The sequence below is a fragment of the Myotis brandtii genome, unplaced genomic scaffold (genome assembly GCF_000412655.1).
Source record: "Myotis brandtii unplaced genomic scaffold, ASM41265v1 scaffold4672, whole genome shotgun sequence".
Classification (NCBI taxonomy): domain Eukaryota; kingdom Metazoa; phylum Chordata; class Mammalia; order Chiroptera; family Vespertilionidae; genus Myotis; species Myotis brandtii.
This window is the reverse complement of record NW_005367850.1, coordinates 15,001-37,119: the sequence shown is the minus strand read 5'-3', so window position 1 is coordinate 37,119 and position 22,119 is coordinate 15,001.

The following is a 22,119-nucleotide window of genomic DNA, read 5'->3' as shown; positions in this document are numbered from 1 at the left end:
TAGGGAGGACTTTATTTGGAACAGAGCATTGAGAGGTTCAATTTAAGAATGCTATTGACAACAATGGATCTTTTGGTGGTAAACAATTAAGAGGAGGCTGATAGCTCAGTGAAAGCAACTAGCTAACTTATGGGCAACTAGCTAGAAATATAACAGAGAACAGGAAAAAAGATAACTAGGAAGAGTCTTCTAAGGGTCAAAATATGACTCAAAGTTAAGCCTCAAAGACTTTGCTCACAAGGGGCTTAAGTTTAATTAGATCAGACATTGGGGCTATTTATGCCCCTAGGATATTATTGGAAACAATAGAACAATCAGCCAGCACTTAGTGGAAGCAGATAGCCTAACTCAGAGATCAGGAAAAAAGACTGTCACAGAGTGTCTTGCTAAAATCACAATTATACCACAATATCTGGACACATACTCAACATTGTGTCCTTGAAATAACAGAATCATAAGTTTCACACTGTGGGGAATATGGACTTAACTGAAATAGTCAAGTCACTAAACAAATAAATAAGCAAACAATAGCAACCAGCCCTAGAGGAGGTGGGGAATGGATACCCAGCATTGCTATGACATGTAACAGCCTGAATAATGGCCTCAAAAGATATCCTGGTCTGAATGCCTGGAATCTGAAAATGTGACTTTATTTGCCAAAAAGCATTTTGGATATATGACTAATTTAAGGATACTGATATTGAAAAGGTTAATCAAGAAAAAGGGCTCTAACTCGACAGGGTCTAACAAAAGAAAGCTCGTTCTACAAGCCTAAGCCTTGCACAAACATGCTCCCCTTGAGTGGTTATTTTACAGAAATTCCTGAAGGCCATAACTCCTGAACAGCCCCCAGGAGGAAGGTCACCTGATACCAGCAGAAGGACAAAGGGCAAGATTGACACATGTGTCAAGCCTAAGTCATCTGCAGCTATCGCTACGCGCATAAAAAGCCTGCTCCCTCCTCATTCAGCACTGACTTCTTTCTCAAACTCAGTCCACCTACACCCAGAGGCCTTGAATAAATATCATTTTTATTACACTGTGCCACCCCGGCCCAACTCCGAACCTTTCAGATATGAATTATCCTGGATTACCTGAGTAGGCCCTAAATATAATCACAATTGTTCTTAGAAGGAGAAGGGTATGTGGTGATGGAAGCAGGAGGTTGGAGTATTTCAAGAAGGGAGTCATGAGCTAAGGCAGTGGTTTTCAACCTTCCTAATGCTGGGACCCTTTAAAACAGTCCCTCATGTTATGGTAACCCCCAACCATAAAATTATTTTCGTTGCTACTTCATAACTGTAATGTTGCTACTGTTATGAATCGTAATGTAAATATCTGATATGCAGGATGTATTTAGGCGACCCCTGTGAAAGGGTCGTTCGACCTCCAAAGGGGTCTCGACCCACAGGTTGAGAACCTCTGAGCTAAGGTATCCAGGTGGTGGCCTTCAGAAGCTAGAAAAGGAAAGGAAATCATTTCTGCCCTGGGGACTCTAGAAGGAATCAACCTCACCAAGACCTTGACTATAGCCAATGAAAATAATTTCAGACTTTGCATCCCCAACCAAAAGAGAACAAATTTGTATTGTTTTACGTGACCTAGTTTGTGATAATTTGTTATAGCAGTTTTATTCATTAGCTATACTAGTAGTTGCTATAAGAAAGTATCATAAATCAGGAGGCTTAAATGAGATAAATTTATTGTCTCACACTTCTTACTGCTAGAAGATCAAGGTGTCAGCAAGGTTGGTTCCTTCTGAGGCCTGTGAGAAAGAATCTATTCCATTTCTCTTCCTCCGCTTCTGATGGTTTGTTAGCTTATCCGTGGTTCTCAACCTTCTGGCCCTTTAAATACAGTTCCTCATGTTGTGACCCAACCATAAAATTATTTTCGTTGCTACTTCATAACTGTAATGTTGCTACTGTTATGAATCGTAATGTAACTATCTGATATGCAGGATGGTCTTAGGTGACCCCTGTGAAAGGGGTCGCGACCCACAGGTTGAGAGCCGTTGGCTTAGATAGTGATTTGGGTTGTTTTATTGAGCAGGTGGTGAAAAGCACCAAAACTTTATTGCAAGCAAACACTACCTCTAAAACCTTAATTCTAAACTCTAAGCTTAAAACTCTGTCCCTCTTGGTACAGAGGGGAAGAAAGAAAGGTGTCCTGTAAGTTCCTAATCCTAAAACTCTGTTCCTCCTAGAGGGACAGAGGGGCCCTTTAAGAAGGGTAACTACTGCTTTCTTTGTCTTGAGGCATTAAATAGGCTGGGGACGCCCTCTTTCTACCGTGGGACCTTAGCCCTGTAATCAGCTCCCACGACCCCCACATCTGCACTTTTCCTCATTTGGTCATCTGTTTAGGTTGGAGTCACTTTTGATTTATCCTATGGTCTTCTACAAGTTGTGCTGGCAGAGAAAGCCTTATCTTATAACTCTCTCGGCTACTCAGGTTAGGGCTACTTTTGGTCTAACTTATGGTCACTTTAATTGCTCAGGCCAGAGATACCCCTGTCCTTGGTTTGTGGCTATTTTGATTGCTCAGTCCAGCAATACCCCTGTCTGTCCTTGGTTTGTGGCTGTTTTAATTGCTTAGGCCAGAACTATTTCTATCTTCTTGTGGCATTTCTCTATCCTCTGTACAAGTAAGATAAACACCCTGGCATCTTCAAGTCTCCATCTAGGTATTCCTCCCCATGGACCATCCTCATTCCTAAAAATCCCTAAACCTGTCTACTTTATCTCTAAAACTCCTTTCAATAGCTATATAGTAATAAAGGAGGAGAGCAAAAGGAATCAGACATTAAGAAGCCTAACAAACAGGGAAGCTGAATCTAATATTGGGTCTGCATCACTAGGAAGCTACAGCTTCACAAACTTCTCACATTACCAAGGAGTGGATGGTAGGGGGGATAGAACAATAAAAGGGAAATCTCTATGCTGGGCACATGCCCATTAGAAGCCAAGATGACACAGGGGAGGTGCTTCTACTTTGAGGCATGGGTAGTAGGGGGAAGTCTAGCCTGGGAAAAGGACCAAATTAGATAAGGGACACAGAACCCCAAAAGGTCTAGGAAATGGTTTGGTTAAGGGGTGAGTCCAACACCAGCTGGAGAAGGATTGGGAAATTGATTGGTTAGTTTGAAAGGGAGCCTAGACATTCCCAAGCCCGAGATCATAGAATCCATTTAACAAAGATTCTCTCTCTCTCTCTCTCTCTCTCTCTCTCTCTCTCTCTCTCTCTTTGTCTCTCTCTCTCTTTCAGTCCCTCCCTGTCTCTAACTCAGTAATACAGGCTTGCCCCATTCATTGGAGAGTTCTCTCTCTAAACAGCCCTGTGGCTATAAATGTGAGTCTGGGCATAGTGCCAGTTGGAACACAGCCTGGAACAGAAGCTAAGCTAGCCGGATGGGGACAGAGACATGGGCTGAACCAATGGTGCAGAATGTATGGACACTGGCTCTATTTCTGGGCCTGATGAAGACAAGGCTGAACTTTTCTCACAGCAGGACGAATGAAGATGAGACATCGGAGCTGAACCGGGGACAGCCCTTTGTGTTTACTTCAACTTCAATAAACTCCCATATGTGGGTCCCTGGATTGCTTTTCTTACGACTCTGTGAAAGGGCCTCATTTCCATCTGCAACAGTTTGATGGCAATCTTCTGGCTTGTAGAAGCATCACTTCAATCTCTGCCTTCATCTTCATGTGGCATTCTCCCTGTGTATCTGTCTCTGTGTCCAAATTTTCTCTTTTTGTAAGGACATCAGTCATACTGGATTAGGGCCCATCCTAATAACCTAATACTAACTTAACTAGTTATATTTGTGACCTATTTCCAGATAAGGTCACATTGTGAAATACTGGGGGTTAGGACTTCAGCATATAAATTGGGGTTGGGGAGAAAAAGGTCTACCCATAACAGTGTCATAGGAAACTATACATAATATGTTATCTAAAATGTCCAGTTTTCAATAAAAATTATGAGACATGAAAAGAAACAGCAAAGTGTGACCCTCACACAGGAAAAAAATGGGCAATAGAAACTGTTATTGAAAGGATTCAGATAATTGGACTTAGCAGATAAAGATTTTAAAGTGCTTTAAATATGGTTTTTAAAACTAAAGGAAAGTGTGCTTAAAGAAGGTATGTTGGCTGCATCTCATAACAAAAAGAATATCTATAAAGAGGTAGGAATTGTTTTTCAAAAGAAAAAAAAATAGAAATTCTGGAGTTGGAAAATGTAATAACCAGAATGAAATATTCACTAAAGGTTCTCAATAGCACATTTGAGCTCCCAGAATAAGATATCAGTAAATTTGAATGTAGATCTACAGAGATTATACCATCTAAAAAACAGCAAGAAAAAAAGAATGAAGAAAAATGAACACATAATTAGAGAAATATGGAACATTATTTAGAACACCACATATGCATAATGATAGTACTAAAAGGAGAGGAAAGTAGCAGAAAAAATATTTCAAGAAATAATATCTGAGAACTACCTCAATTTAACAGAAAACAATCTACTCATGTAGGGTAAATTTAAAGAGATCCACACTCAGATGTATACTATAAATGTTGAAAGATAAACAGAAAATCTTAAAAGCAAAACAAGAAAAATCTTTACATACAAGGTAACTCTAATAAAACTAAAAACTGAATTCTCAACAACCACCAAAAAAGTGATATATTCAAAGTAAAAAGAGAAAGAAAAAATACCATCAATAAAAAAATCCTATATTTGACAAAAATATCTTTGAAAAATTAAGAAAATGAAAGACCTGTATTTGCAGGTAAATACAAACTGAGAGAATCCATTGCTCTCAGATCTGCCTTACAAGAAATAATAAAGGAAGTTCTTCTGGCTGAAAGCAAATGACCCCAAACAGTACACACACACACACACACACACACACACACGTACACCATTAGAAGTAATTATTTAGGTACCTAAAAAATACAGTGCAGCCTGATGGGCGTGGCTCAGCGGTTGAGTGTCTACCTATGAACCAGGGGGAGTGCTGCTCAGCCACAAGCCGGGCTCATGGCTGGCAAGCACAGTGGCGGTGGCAGGAGCCTCTCTCGCCTCTGTGGAGGTGCTAAGGATGTCCAACTGCCAGCTTAGACCTGCTCCTCAGACTGTGAGAGGGCGCAGGCAGGGCTGAGGGGACCCTCCGCCACAAATGCACAAATTTCATCCACTGGGGCCTCTAGTGATAAATAAGAAGGTTAATATAACAAAACCCATAAATACATACCTGCTTTCATTTTCTTCTCTCATCTTCTTAAAAGACAAGAAATTACAAAGTTATAAAGTAATAATTATAACAATTAATCAGTGATTTGTAACATATACAGATGTAAATGAATAAGAATTATAGCATAAAAAAGGTGAAGAGGAACTAGAATTATACAGGAGTAACTTTTCAGTATCTCAAAGCAATTAATTTAACAAATCCTAAAGTAGATACAAATGTGGTAGGCAGGCTACTCCCTGGCCCAGCTGGCAGGAAGCCAAGAGCCCATTAATTGTCCTAATACCTCCCTTCTCCTTAGAGCCAATTAGCAGCTAGAGCTAGACTGAAGGACACTGCTATTTGTAAGATTTAGTTAGGTAGGCTTAAAATTGTTCCCTTCTCTCACACAAGGGCAATAACAATAAAGACCGCCCTTTCAGTGACCCTCCCTCATTCATATGCTAAAAAACACACCCCTGGGTGGAAATTTAACATGCTCATGCCACACAGAAAAAAACATGCAGTTCCACTGTGCAAAAAACGTCACACTTAGATGTCATCTTTCCCACCTCAACTTTTTTAAAACTGTTCCCCAGCCTTTATTCCTGGAGCAGTCCATGTTTCCTTTCCCTCAGGGTTAACTCCCTGGCATGCACAAAAAGCTTCTTGCCTGACTACTACTAATAAAGTTGTGAACTTTATTTCCATCTCAGGAGTTCCCAAGAACCCCTGACACCAGTAACACTCAGTAAGTTGTTAACGTAAGAAATGTCCAAACCTGTAGAGAATTTTTGTAAGTTTATTTGAACCAAATTGACAACAATTGCCAGGAAGCAAAATCTCAAGGAACTGAGAAAAGTGCTCTAGAAGATGGCAGTTTTACCACTTTATACATCTGAATCAAAGGGGAAGACGTAGGGAGTTAAATGAAATTAATTGATGATAGAGAGAAAGCAGAGAAGGGAAATCTCTGGGATTAGATAAAAAGTAAACCTGATAGACACATACTTCTTTCACATTGGTGGGCATAGGATAGTTAACAATTAACACATTAACAATAACAATGAAGGGTTCTGTGATCTCTGCTCTGGTGCAATGATTGTGCCCTGAAGGGTCTGGAAAAAAAGAAATTACTATAACATTCCAAATATATGTTATTGTAGATGCAAAAGGACTAGACAGGGTCAGTTAAGGTAAAGATTGACCTTTGTCAAGGAAGATACCAGCCTAGGACATGACTACCCACCAGGAACTGCTTTTAGAGAGGAAATTTTAATTTCAGACCCTCATATCTGGTTACTTTTGGCCTCTGAGTTCACAAGGTTTGCCATGCAGGCCTCCCCTGAACTTGTCAGGTTTAGTATGTGGCCCCTTATTCATCCACAAAGTTAAGATACATATCAGAAGCCCTAAAGTAACCACTAAGAAAATAACTGAAAAATATAGTAAAAAATAATGAAATGAATTAAATTATTACACTGGAAAATATTCACTTTATACTAAAGAAAACAGTAAATGAAGAACAGATGAATTAAAAAGGATATGGGACATGTAGAAAACAAAATTCTAAAGACAGACAAATCAACTATAACAATAATAACATTAAATGTGAATAGACCAAACAATTGAATAAAAAAGCAGAGATGATTAAACTGGTTAAAAATGATATACAATTATCTATAACCACAGGCCCAGTGCACGAATTCGTGCACCAGCGGGGACCCTCGGCCTGGTTTCAGGCTGAAACCATCTCTCCAACAACTCCTGAGGGGTCCTGGATTGCAAGAGGTGCATGATCGGGGACAGCAAGGGCTCCAGGGAATGTCCAGCCCATCTTGCTCAGTCCTGATCAGCCAGACCCCCAGCAATTGAAGCAAGCAAGCCTCCTGTTCTCTTCAAGCTGCCTGACTGCTGGCCGCCATCTTGGCTGGCAGTTAATTTGTATATTGCCCTGATTAGCCAATGGGAAGGGTAGCGGAGGTATGGCTAATTACCATGTTTCTCTTTTTTTAGATAGGATACTCATATTAGGCTTTTATTATGTAGGATAATAAAGGCCTAATATGCTAATTAGATCAGACAGCCTAACGACCTTCTGGAAATCCTTCCGGACATCCTCCCAGACGTCCTTACGAACAAAGCTGCTGCAGTGGGGGCCAAGGAAGAGGTGGTTAGGGGTGATCAGGCAGGCAGGCAGAGGTGGTTAGGGGTGATGAGGCCGGCAGGGGAGGGCAGTTGGGGGTGATCAGGCTGACAGGGCAGGGCAGTTGTGGGCAATTAGGCTGGCAGGGGAGCGGTTAGGGGGTGATCAGGCTGGCAGGCAGAAGTGGTTAGGGGCAATCAGGAAGGCAGGCAGGCGAGCGGTTAGGAGCCAGCAGTCCCAGATTGCAAGAGGGATGCCCAACTGCCAGTTTAGGCCCAGTCGCACAGGGGTTGGGCCTGAACCAGCAGTCGGACATCCCCCAAGGGGTCCTGGATTGTGAGTGGGTGCAGGCCAGGCTGAGGGACCCCTCCCCCACTTGTGCATCAATTTTGTGCACTGGGCCTCTAGTATACTATATCTGGGAGACATACTTTCAATTTAAAGATAAAAATAGGTTAAAACTAAAAGGATGGGAAAAGGTATGCAAACAGCAAATGAAAGAGAGTTGGAGTTGCATTACTATTATTAGACAAGATAAACTCTAAACCAAAAAATGTTTACTAGAGATAAAGAAGAATATTTTATAATGATAAAAGGGCCAATGATTCAGGAAGATATTATAAACATATAAGTACTTAACAAGAGACACTAAAATACATAAAGCAAAACTGGACAGAATGGAAGGAACAAATAGGTTTTCAACAATAATAGTTTGAAACTTAAATATCTCACTTTCAATAATAGAAAAACTAGCCAGAATATCAACTACAAAAGAGAAAACTTGAACAAAACTATAAACCAAGTAGACCTAACAGACATCCACCCTGAAGAACAGAGTACATGCTTTTTCTTCATGGAGGGAACTCTCTCCAGGATTGACCATATCCTAGGACAAACAAGCCTCAAGAACATGACTGGGACTTAGTTGAATGAAATATGCATCTTAAAGTTTTTTCCCACAGATTTATCAATATCTGATCATTTAGCAAAAATTATGTTGTTTGCTTTGCTGCACTAGTAGGATGAGACATAAGTATTTGCAATTGTCTTGGGGCACATTGTGGTGAGGCTGACCTGAACATTCTTGAGACACCCCCTGAGCTGGATCATTGTGTAACAACATTTCTATTAGAGTAATTTTTCTTTTCTTTTTATTCCTTTCATGTTTTTTTTTCTCTTTTGGAAGTCAAGCATACTGTGGCTTAAATATTTATATTAATTCTGTCCTCTTATCAGGTTCTCTACTGGTTTCAATTTAGAGGTTTATAGTGCATAAAGAGGTGTAGATTAAGAAGGAAAGACAAAGACCAACATCCCAAACTTGAAGAGCAAAAAGTCTCTGTGGTTAAAACCCTACCAGCGTGGGCTTGAAATACTGAGCTGTGCAAATGCTGTGTGGTGATCTTGTGACGTGCGTGTGGTTGGAGGAGGAGCTGAGCCCCGCTGAGAGTTTATGTTCAGGCTGCAGGTGCCTGGGAAGCACTGTGCTTCCACAGCACAGAAGTAAATGGCCGAGTCTGTGGTCTGGGAGGAGGAAACATGCAATGAACTGCGGCGTTCCTTAGGGTCTGTCATAGCTTTTAGGTTTCCATTCCACTTTGTCCCTGAAGGAACGTAAAACAGGTTGACAAGGCGGCCTCCAGGATTTTGGCGAAACCACTGCACGTTGTTCACAGAGGTGGAAAAATTGCACCACAGCGTGGAACTGGCTCCTTCCTGGAGAATCAAGGCTGGGGGACTCTGCTCCACCTGCACCCCTCTCACACCTGATGAGAAATAAAGACACAGTCACAGGTGATGGTCACTGTGACACCCACAACACCTGGAAAATGTCCCCATTCGTCATGAGAAGGATAGAAAGTCTGATGAGCAGCTTTCCTCCCTCCCTCCACAATACTCCTTTTAGACTCCCATCTGGGACACCCCCAACTCACAGTAAACATGGGTGCACAAAAGCCCCAGCACAGTGCCCAACAGCCTCTTCATGACGCTTTGCTTTGTTGCTCGGGACATTTTCATCCTAAGATAGATTTAACTGTACCCTGGAAGGATGAGAGGCATGACTTGGTTCTCGAACTGTTCCTGCTCCTGCAACCAATCAGCCTCCCTCAACAAGCTCTGCTCAGTCAGTGACAGGAGGACCCGCCCTCCAGCCTCACCCCTACTGAGAATGGGCTGGAGAGTGGTGGAGTGAGAGGGAAAAAGAAAGGCCACTGTTCTGTTACTTGAGGGACATTTTCTGATAATTCTGCATATAGTAAAGAGTGTGAGCAGGAAAGGGAGAGGCCTCCTCCCGTGTCTATGCTAATTAAAACCTGGTGAGGATCATAAAAAGAACATCCACATTTTAAATCCAAGTAACAGGCTCATGTCCTGACAAAATGATCTTTACTAACCTACAAATTAATTATATGACAGTCATTACAGCCATACAAAGTAATAAGAATATAAATTTATGTATTATCTACTTAATGAATTCCTATTATTGGAATATGTTACATATGGATGGGACTCTCCTGGAATAACCAAGACTTGTGGCAAATATTGTTATAAAAAATGAACCAAATGAGACTGCAAATGATGAGGAAAAAAAAATAGAATATATTCAGACATTATCCTTTGCTGCTGTTTGCTTTGTTTCTAATTCTTATCTGTAAACACTTCCTGTGGTTCATGCTTGCAGTTCAGTTAATCTTTTTTCTTTCTCGTTCCTCAGTCTTCCTCTTTCCCTCCCACTTGACCTTCTCATTACATTTCTACTTTCATATTCTCCTTTTCACCCTTACCTTCTCTCTCTTCCCTGTTTTTTTTTTCTAGTGACAGGAAAGAGACAGAAAGAATATTAAAGAAAAGATGGCATTCAATGGTTTAGAAATAATTTGGAAATGGCAATATTTAAAAATCATAGGCAATAGAAATTTTAAAAATCAGAAAAATCCAATATCTATACTTTGGAATTCTCCATCTTCCCTTTTGCTTTATATGACTCTCTGTTTGATCCAGGAGTTTTTTCTAGTAAATACAGATATAGATAATGACATAGATAAAGATAACAAGAACAATGTAAATATAGATATGTGCATTACATGTACCAATGTGTGGTACTTGAATTAAGAAATAGGCAAAGCTATTAATTGAAAAGAATACTCAGCAAAAAGCATGTTTCTTATATGCTGATAAAAATTTTGTGTTTTTCTCATACAATTATTTTTTCCTCTTTACTATCACTAGTCCCCATTGCACACTCAGAGAATTTCTCAAATCTTTCAACAAGCATTCACAACTAGCTATGTTCCTCACATTATGGTTTAAGAAAAGCCTACAGTGCCTCCTAATGGGCTAAAACCTTAAGAAAGGAGCACTTGCCACTCAGCAGATAGAGATGGCTCAGCCCCTCCTTCCTTTCTAGGGCTGTACTTGTGGATTGACTTGAAGCCCCAGAGTGTCTACAAGGACAGAGAGCCCCATAAATAAGACCGTGAGTCCCCACAGAGCCTTTACATGAAAATAAATGATTTTGTATAATGTAATTTTCTGTAATTATATGAAAACAATTAATTTCATTCTTCCCTATAAACTTATAAAAATGAGCCCTCCAATGTGATTCAATCCAGTTTAGCCAATATATTTAAGTGTTCTAGACTTGGGAAAACACAAGAATAAATTAGACCCTATATCTTCCTTCAGAGAACTAGCAATACAGCTGGGGAGACAGACATCTCTATAAATGTAATAAAGGCCTAAAGAACACCACAATAAAAGCATGTGATAAATACTACATGAACACAAGACAGTAACAATTACTTCAAGCCGATACTACAGGAGACAGTTCAGTGGAAGATGTGATACTGTAAGTCTTCTAATGGAAGTGACAAGAAAGGATAATAACAAAAGCAAAGATGAGTGATCATTGAAAGGTGGCCCTTTATTTTAAATACAAAGAACAGAGAAAATAAGCAAGTATACTGACAGGGCCACTAAAAACAAACACACATGAACAAACAAAATAAATGTATTAAAGGACACAGGGTGTCTCTGTCACTTGAATCATCATTCATCCTCCCTTTAACTTTCCCTCTGGCAATCACCATACTGTTGTCTGTGTCCAGGAGCCTTTTTAAAAATTTATTTTATTGTTGAGAGTATTATAGATGTCTCCTGTCTCCCCGCCCCATATTCCACCCACCCCCAGGCCTTCCCCTGCTTATTGTCTTTGTTCCTGGGATATGAATATATGCTTATAAGTTCTTTGGTTAATCTCTTCTCACCCTCCTTCCCTCTGTGATCTGTCAGTTTCATGCTTTCATGTCTGTAGTCCTATCTTGTTCACCAATTTATTTATTTATTTATTTTTAATTTATCTTTATCGTTGAAAGTATTACAGATACCCCCCTTTATTTTCTCCATTGATTCCTCCACCCCTCATCTGCCCCTCCCAGACCTTCAACACACTATTGTCTGTGTCCATGGGTTATGTATATCCTATATAATAAAAGCCTAATATACAAATTGTCCCCTTGGGCTGTTGTTTGACTGAGAGACTGGGATTTTGAGCTCTCGCTATGACGTGTGCTGATCACCAGGGGGCAGCACAAAACATGGCGGGCATCAGCGATGTGCTGTGACCTCTTGCCAGCTACCTGGGAGTGGGGATGATGAGGACAGAGGTGTGGTGAGAATGTGGGGGGGTGTCCACTGAGCTCGTTCTCACTCCCCCTGCTACCCTCCCCCATGACACCACGGCTCCTGGGCCAGGAAAGCCCCTGGGCTCAGGTGCTGGGCGCCAGCAAAGAGCCCACCCTGCAACCACGGGGCCTCTTCTGGGTGAGCTACTCACTTTTGGCCTTGTTTGTTGTTCTTTTCCAAGTTAGTTTAATTGTAAAGTTAGGCTGTTTATTTGATATTCTTGTTTCTTGATATAGGCCTGTAATGCTATGAATTTCCCTCTTGAACCACTTTCATTATTTATTCAAATAAGTTCCAGATCCTTGCTCTCTCTTCTCATTCTGGTACCCCTATGATTCAGATATTGTTACACCTCATGTTGTCCCAAGGTTCCTCAAACTATCTTCATTCTTTTAAATTATGTCTTCTTGCTGCTCTGATTGGGTGTTTTTATCTAACTTTTCTTCCAAATTGCTGATTTGATCCTTTGCTTAATCCAACCTACTGTTTATTCCTTCCAGTGTATTCTTGATGTCAGATATTTATTCTTCATTTCTGAGTGGCCCTTTTTATTCTTTCTATATATTTTTCATGCTGCTGTAGTTCCTTGAATATTCTTATGACCACTACTTTGAAGTCTACATCTGATAAATTACTCGCCTCCATTTAGCTCTTTTTCTAGAGAGTTCTCCTTTTCTTTTATTCGGGGCCTATTTTCTTGTCTCCCCATTTTGGCTGCCTCTCTTTGCTTTTTTCTATGTATTAGATAGGTCTGCTATGACTCACAGTCTTCTTGGGGTCCCCTTATGTAGTATGTGTCCTATGGGACCTAGTTGTGCAGTCTCCTTGATCACCTGGCTGGGTGCTCTAGGAATATCCCCTCTATGTGTTATGTGGCCTCTCCTGTTGTAATTGAGTCTTGATTATTATTGGCCCATTTATGCATGGGATCAACTCTCAGGCTGGCTGAGTGAGAGACTAAACACCCACCATGGTGTGTAAGCTGCTTATGGAGGTTTGTGTTCAGCTCTCCCTAAAATCTCAGTCACAGTGTCACTCAGAGCGCAGAAGTGCTCAGCGGAGTTGCTCAAATGAGCTGAGTATTTCCTCAGGTGGTAGGTTTTATTCTTCCCAAATTGAGCCTCAAAACCTTTGATGCCTGGTTCCAGAGTGTACTTCAGGAGAATCTGGAGTCCTTGGTTGGGGTATTGCACATACCAGAAGAGAAACTGTGAAAAAGAAGAAAAATGCTTGCCCCTCAGCTCCAGAGGGGCTCCTTCAGAGACGGTGATGTGGCTGTCAGGCTGGGCCACATGCATGGGATCAACTCTCAGGCTGGCTGAGTGAGAGACTAAACACCCACCATGGTGTGTAAGCTGCTTATGGCACCGGCCCCACTTGCACCCACTGCTGGCACCAGCCCCAACCACTCTGAACCATCAGAGGGTGCAAGCAGGGTCAGCACTGTCAGTGCATGGGAGCGGTGACAGGAGCGGGGCTCTCAGCAAACAGGGGACCCAGGGGGCCATGGCAGGAGGGGCCAAGACCCACCCCTGTGCCCACCGCAGCCTCATGACCCACAGTTCCTTTCAAGGTGCACGAATTCGTGCACTGGGCCCCTAATAAATAATAATAATCCTCTGTAGTTAAATTTGGAGGTACTAGCAATTAAAATAAGGACCTTGTATTTTCACTGAAGTAGAAAAGAAAGTGACCGACAAACATTTAAGATCAGATGAACTGTTCATGAATATTGCAAATGTTTGCTAAGGTACTGTGAGAAATAATGTAGAAAAATTAAGTAAATATGATTGAGTGTATTATGGGCACTCAGTGGACATTAGAGAAATTGAATTAGAAGGGAGAAAAAGAAGAGACAAGCAACCTGGGTGGGTCTGATAAATAAAGGGTGGGTCAGCCACTCTTAGACACCCAGCCCCAGGCTTCTACATGTAGCTTTGTCATGATATTATGTTAAATGTAGGATGCCTGCTACTGGGGACTACTGGATAAAGAAGGTCTTTTCCTTATACTATATGGTTTTTGAAAAGTCGCCTTGTACACATCCTTAATTAAGTCCACCAATTTCAAATACTTTAGTCAAAGAGCTGAAGTCTGTTGAGTAAAGAGACCTTTCTGGTTACTAATAAAATAGTCTGGAGATGAAACGTTTGAAATAAGCAATTGCCCGGGGTTTTCTGATTGCTCAAGAAATGAGATGAATACTATAAAGCAAGTCTCTGATTTTCCTTATACCATCTCACATAGCCAACCTGAAACCATCTCAGCCATCACTATCTCAAATGACATGGGAACAAGTAATTTTCTCCAGTTTATTGACAATCCTATAGCCTCTTTCCCTCTGGATTCTTGATTCTAGAGGATAAAAATGCTGCGGTTCAGAAAACAGGACTTGCCTTTGCAAGATGGAGAGAAAAAAAAGAAAAAAATTAAGTATTTTCACAGGAACTAAACACTTTCCAGGGTTCTGTGTTCTCTGTATTGTTTGTCTTCACAAAGCATGCCATGCCAGCTACCTGAAAATAACCCACATTGAAAACCTGGAGTCTTTTAAGCTATAATGTCTCAGGAGGTTTGTGTTCAGCTCTCCCTAAAATCTCAGTCACGGTGTCACTCAGAACGCAGAAGTGCTCAGCGGAGTTCCTCAAATGAGCTGAGGATTTCCTCAGGTGGAAGGTTTTATTCTTCCCAAATTGAGCCTCAAAACTTTTGATGCCTGGTTCCAGGAGTGTACTTCAGGAGAACCTGGAGTCCTTGGTTGGGGTATTGTACATACCAGAAGAGAAACTGTGAAAAAGAAGAAAAATGCTTGCCCCTCAGCTCCAGAGGGGCTCCTTCAGAGACGGTGATGTGGCTGTCAGGCTGGGCCACTCACTGGGCTCCTGTTCCTCCTGAAACGTCAATGCCGTGTCAGTAAACTCAGCCAAAACATAGTCTCTATTCAGAGTCAAATCAAAACAGTGTTCCATCTGCGGACAAGGAAGTCAAATGGAATGTTACTCACTCAGGAACAGGTGCACGCCCAGCACCAAGGTGAACACTAAGGTCATGGCCCAGCAGTGAAGAAGCAGCAAGCTCCTCCTCAGATTCCCCACAAACAAAAACAAGTCTGGCCCTAACGGGTTTGGCTCAGTGGACAGAGCATCGGCCTGCGGACTGAAGGGTCCCAGGTTCAATTCTGGTCAAGGGCATGTACCTTGGTTGCGGGCACATCCCCAGTGTGGAGTGTGCAGGAGGCAGCTGATAGATGTTTCTCTCTTATGTGATGTTTCTACCTCTCTATCCCTCTCCCTTCCTCTCTGTAAAAAAAAAAAAATCAATAAAAATATATTTTAAAAAAAAGTCTGATGATGAGGGGACTTGAAGCCAGATTGAGGGGGAATGATGGGGGATTTAATTTTCTTCTTCTCAGAGACGTTGCAGGTACTGTTAGGAAGAAACGCTCTCTTGACAAAGCTGCCTGCCTCTGGCATCTGAAATTCTTTGTATGTCATTATCTAAAAACTGCAGTCAGAACACCTCTTTAAGTTGTAAGGAAGTTTTTTGTGAGCTTATTCCGAAAAGCCATTTCCAATTTAGGCAACAATGCCCTCTAGGAGCCAAGTAGAGAGCTAAGGAGATAGTCACAATTTTTGTGAACCTTCCCCACCTCCTTTCTGTTCTCCTATAGTTGAAATTTAAAGCATTAGGATCATGTACAGAGGAGTATTTATGTTTTGCAGACAAACTTATAAAGTGGGGAATTAAAAAAAAATAAAATTATGAATAAAAATTGTATACAAAATAATTTTCAGAATGAGAAATAAAGTACAAATTTTGAAAAACAAATACCACAAACATCATAAAATCTAAAAAGTTACATAATATTTTATTGCTTATTTCCCTCACATTTCTGTAATACTTTTTGTTTCTATGTTTTTTGGCTCCATACTTTTAAATTGTCTCTTCATATGACAATACATTTGTAATGCTTCTTATAAAGAGAAAAGAAAGATAATTCAGTATACTCTTAGCATGGTTGATCAAATTTGTGGTTTTTAAAAAATGTTTTTATTGAGTTTTAGAGAGAGAGTAAGGTAGAATGGGAAAGAGAGAGAAACATCAATGTGAGAGATAAACATCAATTGATTGCCTCCTAAATACACCTCCACTGGAGACCGGGTCTACAACCTGGGAGGGAGTCCACAACCTGGGCACATCCCCAGACCAGGAATCGAACCGATGACCTTTCGGTGCATGGGACAACGCTCAGCCAACCGAGTCACACCAGCCAGTGCTCAAATTTGTTTTTTAAATTCGCAGTGAATTTTAGTAATACCATGTACATTTTTAGAATAATAGTCAAATTTTGGGAAATGTCTATCAAGTTACTATGTGCTGTAACATTTAATTGCATTTCAAGTTTTCTTATGCTGTAACAAACCCTAAATATCATGAACTGATGACACTCATTAACCAGTATATTAAGTCTGTAGTAGCTTCCTATTGCTGTGTAACAAATTACCCTGAACAGCACCCACTTATCTCACCGTTTCTGTAGGTGAGAAATCTGAACAGAGCTAAGCTGGATCTCACAAGGCTGCAATCAAGGAGTCAAGTATGACTGCTGTGTTGCCTGAAGAGTGGGGTCCTCTTCCAAGCTCATGTGGTTGTTATCAAAATTCACTGCCTTGTCGTTGTAGAACTGACAGCAGCTTGCTTCCTTAAGACTAGCAGGAGAATCTCTCTGATCTCAGGAAAAGCCTCAGACCTCTTTTAAAGCACACATATGATTGCATCAGGCCCACCAATCTCCCTTTTAATTAACTTAAAGTCAAACTGACTAGGAACTTTAATAACACTGGCAAAATTCCTTCATCTTTGTCAATAATGTAACTTAATCATATAAGTGCCACCCATTACCTCTAGGTCCTGCCCAAATTCAAGGAGAGAAGATTCTACAGGGCATGTATACCATGAAGGCAGAAGTCTTGAGCACAATCTTAGAATTCTGCCTACAACAGTTGTACCCTCACTGTACAAGTATATTATGAGTTTTATATTATTCCCATAAATGTAAACATTTTGTGACCAGTCAGCAAGAAGTTAATAAAAACCTTAATAGATATGATTAAGCAAGGCCATTTCAAACCAAAGGAAGAACATAAACAAAGGTAACCTCCAACAAAAGTAAGAAATCCAGTTTATAGAGAGCAGAATGCACAGATATGTTAACAGTGGACTATCCTATGTAATAAAGAGGTAATATGCAAATTAACCCTCATGCCCTCACAAGATGGCTGCCTATGATCAGGCCACCAGGGGGGTTAGTGAGGGACTACCAAATGACTGAACAAGCAGGCTGTGTGGGGCGACCAGGCTGGCATGGGGGTTAGTGAGGGATGACCAAACAACTGAACAGCAGGCTGCATGGTGAGACCAGGCTGGCGGGGAGGCCATGAGGGGTGACCAAGCTGGCAGTTGGGGGTGACCAGGCCAGCATGGGGGGCAGTTAGGGGCAACCAGGCTGACAGAGGGAGGCAGTTGGGGGCGATCAGGCCGGCAAGCAGAGGCAGTGAGGGGTGATCAGGTTGGCAGCGGGGGGGGTAGGGGTGACGAGGGAAGTTAGGGGTGACCAGGCAGGCAGGCAGGTGAGTGATTAGGAGTCAGTGGTCCAGGATTGTGAGAGGTATGTCCGACTGCCGGTTTAGGCCCTATCCCTAGGATTGGGCCTAAACCAGCAGTTGGACATCCCCCAAGGGGTCCCAGATTGGAGATGGTGCAGGCTGGGCTGAGGGGACCCCCCCCCCATGCATGAATTTCATGCACCGGGCCTCTAGTAAAACTATAAGGGTATTGAAGCCAGTTAGAGAGATGGGATATAGTTTTCAATATTGGAAGGTTGCTGACAGTATACCATCATGCCTTTAAAGAAACAAAGACTTGTTAATGGATCTAAGCTCCCACCTCAAGAACCAAAAAATAGAAGGGAAAAATTAATCCAAAACAAGCAGAAAGAGGAAAATAATAAAGATAAAAGCAGAAATCGATGAAATTGAAATTAGAAAAACAATAGAGAAAAATCAATGAAACAAGGAGCTGGTTTGTTTAAAAGATAAATGAAACTGACAAAATTCTAGCAAAATAAAGGGGGAAATGGGGAAGATGTGAGCAAGCTAACTAGAAGTTGGGAAGCCTGTGATTGGTCAGGGATGAATGTTTGCCTCATAGAGACAGAAAGCAGGCTGGTGGTTACCATGGGCTAGGGGAGGGGAGAATGGTGAGCAACTGTTTAATGGGCATGTGGTTTCCTTTCAGGGTGATTTTAAAACTAGATAGAGGTGGTTGCTGCACAACATTGTGAATGCATTAGATACCACTTAATTGTTCACCTTAAAAGAGTGAATTGTATGACATGTGAATTAATTTCAATAAAGCTGTTACTTAATTTGATGTTGATAAAAATCTAAAAATCAAAGAATTCACAATTTTATTTTACTCCATTATGGCAGGTTTTGTATATTTAATTGCTTCTATCTCAAGAGAGAGTCAATTTAAAAAATCCCTTAATGGAGGAAAGTTCTTCAGCTTCAAGAAAGGACATGTGGCTTGGCCACGGTGGTTCAGTGGTTGAGCATCCACCCATGAACCGAGAGGTCACCGGTTTGATTCCCCATCAGAGCTGATGCCTGGGTTGTGGGCTCAATCTCCAGTGGGGGGCAAGCAGGAGGCAGCTAATGGATCGCTCTCATAAATGTTTCCATGTCTCTATCCCTTTCCCTTCCCCTTTCTCTAAAATCAATACAAAATAAAAGTAAAAAGAAAAGGACATGTGGTTGGAGCCTCAGCATGGAGTTTGGGTATTGGTGACAGGTGCTTACTGTGCACTGTGCCTCACAGCACAGAGGTAGGTGGCCGAGTCGCCAAGCTGAGAAGTTGCAATGTATAAAGCACTGTGTCTTGACGTTTTATCCAATGAGACTTTGATTCTTCCACTTGTTTCCTCTCTCTGACTGGACTGAATTAACAACAGAGATGTGAGTCCTTTCCCAGGGTCCTGCCTAAACCACTGAAGGAAGTAAATTGCACTATCAGTGTAACTGCAGTTGAGAAACAAGCTGTCTCCCTCATGGACAGTCAGAGCTCCCGGACTCTGATTCACCTCTTGTTCACTGCTCACCCCTGTTTAGAAAGAGAACATGGAGAGAGACTGGTTAATGGCTGATTATTCTTTGGAAATTACTTTTAAATTTAGTTTTTTAAATTTCCACAGAAACTTCCAGAAAATTACACTAGTATAGCTCCTTGTCTTTCTCTTTTTCCTTGGGGATTCCCAGGCTCTGCCTGTTCTTTGCCCATTTCCAGATCCCTCTAACTCACAGTCTAGTTGCAGCCAAATGATGAGCAGGCTCAGGAATTTGTCCATTCTTTCCGTCACTTACACTCACTGGGAACTATCCTTGTGTCTGTAGTATTGAAGGGTCACAGATAAAGGATCTGCTTTGCTATCTCAAATGTTCAAACATTTCCACGGGAAACACATAGTCAGCCCAACCAATCACAGACAAGTCACACACAAACCCACACTAATCTACATTGTAGGGAACAGAAATGGAAACACTGCCATCTAGGGACGTAGCCCAGCATTGCTAGAGAAATGCTTATTTCTTTGAATATAAACAATTTTAAAAAACCATCAAATTTGTAGAATGTAGCTAAATCAGTTCATTAAAAGAAATGATTTATATTAGAAAAGAAGAAATCTAAAAATTTCTTATATCTGTTCCCTCCTCTTGCCACTTCAAGCATTTAATGTCTGGTTTCCCTTAACTTACATTTTTTTGCAAAGTTCCTTTATATCATTTCTCACCCACAGATTGCAAAGAATATAAAATCATAATATTAATATCCAATGTGTGTGATGCCAGAAAATTGCCACTCTTGTATCTAATAACTGAAGCATAAACCAATATTTATGGTTGTTATTTTTGGATGCCAAAAATTCTGCTTGGCTGGGAAGTTTTTCTTAAGAAATGTCCTTATAAAATACTAGAGGCCTGGTGCATGAAATCGTGCATGGGGAAGGGGGACCTCAGCCCAGCCTGCATCCTCTCCAATCTGGGACCCCTCTGGGGATGTCCGACTACAGTCACAATCCTGGACCGCTGGCTCCTAACCACTTACCTGCCTGCCTACCTGATCACCCCTAACTCCCCCCCCCCTCAGCTGCCAGTCTGATTACCCCTAACCACCTTTGCCTGCAGGCCTGGTCGCCCCTAAATGCCCCCTTGCTGGCCTGGTCGACCCCAACTGCCCCCCCTGCTGCCTGGTAGTCCCATGCAGCCTGCTGTTTGGTTGTTTGGTCGTCCCTCACTGCCCCCCATGCCAGCCTGGTCACCCCACGCAGCCTGCTGTTCGGTCAACCGGTTGTTTCAGTTGTCATGGTCACTGCTTTTTTATATAGATAGATATTTAAAATTGTGCATTGTATGCAGCAGGAAAAAATTGAAAAATAAATATCTTCAATGCAAATATTTAATACACGTATGGCATACCATACAGTTGAGAAAAAGAATAAGTAGACTTAAATTTTCTGACTTGCAAAAATTTTTCTGACTTATTCAATCAGATCACAATACTTTACATCTAAATGTAATTTATGTTTTTAAACAGTATGTTTATTATGGATATATATGTAAATGAATAAAAACAGTTGAAATGTGCTCAATGAAACTTAATAATTTAGGACTTGTGATGAACAAATTAAGGAAGTATTACTTTTTATTCTATGTGCTTTACATTTCTTCAATACTTTAAACAATTAAATATTAACTTATAACTTGTTTAATCATAAAATAGAGAACTTACTGGCTATATAGCAAACTAAGGAAAAATTTGAAATAAGAAATCTATACTAATAAAAGGGTAATATGCTAATTAGGCTGGATGTTTTCCAGACATCCTTCCGGACAAAGCCGCAGCAGCTGCCTGAGCCTCGGCCCTCGCAGCTGAGGCTCAGGCAGTCACGGATGGCGCCTGCTGCTGCTGTGAGGACTGGGCCGAAGCTCAGCAAGACACGGATGGTGGTTGCTGCTGTGAGGGCCAGGCTGAGGCTCAGGCAGCCACTATGGCTGAAAGGGCCGAGGCTCAGGCAGCTGTGATGGCTATGAGGGCTGAGGCTCAGGCAATGGCAGCAGCAGCCATGTGATGGGGTGTCTCTTCCCCTGATCAGCCCAGTCGCCTCCCACAGAGGGAGCCAGACTGCGGATTAAGCCCACACCCCGGGAGCGGGCCTAAGCCATCAGTAGGACATCCCGTGAGGGCTCCTGGACTGTGAGAGGCAGCAGGCCGGGCTGAGGGACCCCCCCCCCCAGTGCACAAATTTTTGTGCACCGGGCCTCTAGTATTTATATAATTGTCCCTTTCTATCAAACTTTCAAGATTCATTTACTTCTCAAATGCATGTACTATAGTTGAAAAAAAAATGAGAGAATACGTACATTGCTCAGAGGAATAATGTTATATTTATGAACTTCACACTAGACCTTAGACAAGGATGAGAATGTTTGAGTGGAGATAGGACATACAAGACTCCTCCTTCTCCCAGCTTTTCTTTCCTGGTCCAGTTCTTGATTTCATGTACCTTTTCCTTATTTTTTTTCTTGTTTTTCCTTTCCTTCTTATTTTTTTCACCTTATTGCATTAAACTTACATTTTCTGTGTAATGTCCTCTTTGAATAGAGATTTCCCTTCTCCACCAGAAAGAGACACTGTGCAACTCTCACAGTTCGTTAATACACAGTGGGATCAGACTACTGAACTTTCTGTTCACAGTTATGGGCAGAGAAGCCATTTCATTGCTCACATTGTTCTTTAAATCTCAAATTAAATACTGTGGGCCCTACTTGCTTATAAAACTGTCATTACCAGATGATGTACTCATTTCCTCCAAAGGTGGAGTGGGGACAGGGTATGTTCACCCCTTGTCCTTCAGTACTGTTCAAGGAGTTGGGCTGTGTGGCCTTAGCATTACACATAATTCCTGAGAGGGGGAAAATATATGTATAAG